Raw genomic sequence first — 3041 nt, 5'->3', positions numbered from 1 at the left:
GTAACTGTCTTTAGGATGCAAGTGAGTTGTGTCTATTGAGCAACTATTTGTGCCACTGGGCTCTGCACTTTACATACTTCATTTCCACCATTTTTCAGTCTTCAAGGTGGATAAACCAAAGTCCAGAGAGGGAAAGCAGCTTTCCCTGGTCACACAGCTGCTAGGTGGCAAAGTTAGGACCAGAGCTTTGGTGACCTGAGCCACTGGTCCAGGATTCCCTTTCTGTGACACTCCCTCCCACCCAAGTCTGTAGGCCCCCCGGTGTCGGTAGGGGAGCGTGCCTGCCTTGGCCCTAGCCCGGTTCTTTATATAGGCTGCTCTGACTCCCACCCACAGTGTCTTCCTTCCCGCCACCCTTCCTTCCAGAACTTTGCTCCAGCCTCTTACCAACTCCGTCCCACATCCCTCACCCCCGCCTGGCCCAGAACCAGCTGGGGCAGATGGTCCAGACCCTGAGTGTATTCTTTCCCGGCAGGGACAGAAGCAGTCTGAGGCTCACACATCTGGGCAGCTGTTGCCCAACTTTGATCTGCAGGAAATAAGCCAGAGGGATCCTTCCTGTCACTTCTGGGCTGGACCCTGGCCCTGAGAGTTGGAGCGTCCTCAGAGAGGTAGAAGGCCTGCCTCAGCTGTGGGAGGGGGTGGTAGCAGCAAGAAGCTAGGGTACTGCGTGGGTGGGGTCACTTGGCCTGGGACTAGGGTCAGCCAGACTGGAAGCTCACCCTCCTTCCTCAGGTAGAAAAGTGGAGGACAGAAGCCCAGAGACAGCAGCCTAGGGCCGGGCCTGGAAGAGCCTGTAAACATCTGAAACTGTCAGTTTCTTCCAGGGCTGTTTTTGTTATCCCATCTGATTTCTCTCAAGGAGTTAGTGGTAAAGCCCTTACAAAGCATGTCTTCAGGGTTGGAAAAGAAGCAGAGCTGGGTTCCTGTGTTCTTTTTGCACCCAGATGAGGTCTGGGGAGGGTGGAAGCAGGTGGCCAGGGTTGGGAGGTGCTGGCTGTGCTCCTGCAGGGTGGAAGGCAGCCTGGGTCTGGGTCAGGGCGGAGCTGAGACTTTGTTAGCCTGGGACTCAGCTGTTGCAAGGGCTCAGACGGGCTGGCACTTCCCCAAAGCCCAGACTGGCTTCCAAGAAAACACTCTGAACATGGTCGGTAACGGCAGGGAAGAGCACCCTGCAGCCCGGCTCCACCTCCTTTCATAAATGGGAGCTGGTCTGGGCTCCTCAGGGGCAGAACCTGGCAAAGGAGGATGCACACAGCAGGCACGCACACACCTGTCATCCCCCACAGGACATAGGCTGCAGACCCCTGACTTTCTTGGGTCTGGGCCTGGGCCTGTGCCAAGAAGATTGGGGGTCTGCAGCCTATATTTTGTGGGGGTTGACAGGTGTGTGCATGGTCCTGAAGAGTCATACACAGCCCCACCCAGTCACACACAGCCACCCACAGCCACACGCACCCACAGGCATGCTTCATCACACTCAGCATCACACAACCACTAGAACACACATAACCACAGGTGATCATGCCTAACACACCATGACATACAATCACACAAAACCATACAGCACCAGGTGCAATCGCATTCAGTCCTCCATCTGCACTCAATCACAGCTGGACACGGTTACACGCAGGGATTCTGAGTCACATGTAGTCACACAGAGACTTGTACCATTCAACACAACCACAGTCACATTCAACCACGCCTATCGGCGCATAACACACAGTCACAGGCAATCACACACGACCAGTACGGTGGCAGGCAAGCATAGGCAGTCACAGGTCATGGATGGTGCTTTGATACAGCAGGGGGTCAGGGCCTGGGGAGACCTTGTTCTCTGAATAGGGGTTGGTGAGGGCCTGGCTGTGACTAAGGGACAGAGGCATCCATCAGCCATTAGACAGTCCACTTCCTGGTCACCCCTTCAGAGCGGTGGAAGTTATTCCCCGCTGCTCCCACCCAGCAGAGCATTCCTGGGTCCTGATGCAGTCTCCTTGGCCTCCTACCTCCCTCTCCTCTGGTCTTGGCTGGGCCGCTGGCAGGAAGCTTGGACTAGCCAGGACTATGGTGAGTCAGCAGGGAAGGGCTCAGGGAATGCCAGGCAGGTGAGTGACCCACAGGGCCTGCAATTGATGAGGCTTCTGAGAGTGGGAGGGCTGCCATTCGTCATCGGGGGCTGCCCGCTGGAGGTCACCCACCCAGGGGATAGAGGGTTATGGGCATGGGACCAGGTGACGATGGTAATTTCCCAGCCAACCCTATATCCAAAGCCTCTGCTCTTGGAAAACTCCCTATGCAGCTGTCAGGGTCTATGCCCTCCTACAGGCTGAGCTCTGACCTGGGCCTCTGCTCCCATGGTCCCCAGCTAGTCTCAGCCTGGAACAGTCCTGCATCCCCAGCCCCACACCCTGCTCTCTACCATGACTGACTCACTCATTCATTTAGCGCTTTGTGAAGCACCTACCACACCAAGATGTTTGACAGTCCCTTCAAGTAGGGAAGATCGCCCAAAAGATGATTCCAGAATGATGTGGACGTGTAGGGACAGAGATATACACATATTATTGTGGAAGCTGTTGGGATCGACTGCCTTGTGAGCCCTAGATGGCCAGTCCTTGCTATGGGGGCTGGAATGGCTGCTGACAGTGGTGACCGTCCACAGGCAACCCAGCCAGAAGGGGCTAAGCCCCTCCCAGGGAAGGCACCAGTGGCCTGACAGTTAATAATAGAGCCTTTTTTTTTTCCTTTTTAAGGAAGTAACTCAACCCACTTTAATACTTAGCTAGCATTTATGTTACAGGTCTATGAGGGAAAAAATATGCTGGAAAAAAAGAAGAAATACATTTTTTTCTCATTCTGAAAGATTTCATTTCGCCACAAGATAGCAAAATATACAAATATATGCAAATATGTGCATGCACACGTGCACACAACCCACAAAAGTCCTATCTATGACGGAAAAAGATACCAAGTTCAATTTAACAGGAATTTAGAAATGATAGGGAGGTTGGAAGAAAAGGTGAGAACACGTGAAAAGTAAT

General features: G+C 53.5%; 1 pseudogene; it reads right to left on the bottom strand.

Moving 5' to 3' along the window:
* The window catches only part of LOC105531937, a 17382-nt pseudogene that overhangs the window by 1904 nt on the left and 12437 nt on the right, over positions 1 to 3041 (bottom strand).

The sequence above is a fragment of the Mandrillus leucophaeus genome, unplaced genomic scaffold (genome assembly GCF_000951045.1).
Source record: "Mandrillus leucophaeus isolate KB7577 unplaced genomic scaffold, Mleu.le_1.0 Scaffold921, whole genome shotgun sequence".
In the NCBI taxonomy this organism is placed as follows: Eukaryota; Metazoa; Chordata; class Mammalia; order Primates; family Cercopithecidae; genus Mandrillus; species Mandrillus leucophaeus.
The sequence above is the reverse complement of the archived record's forward strand: the minus strand, read 5'-3'. Positions and strand labels throughout refer to the sequence as shown.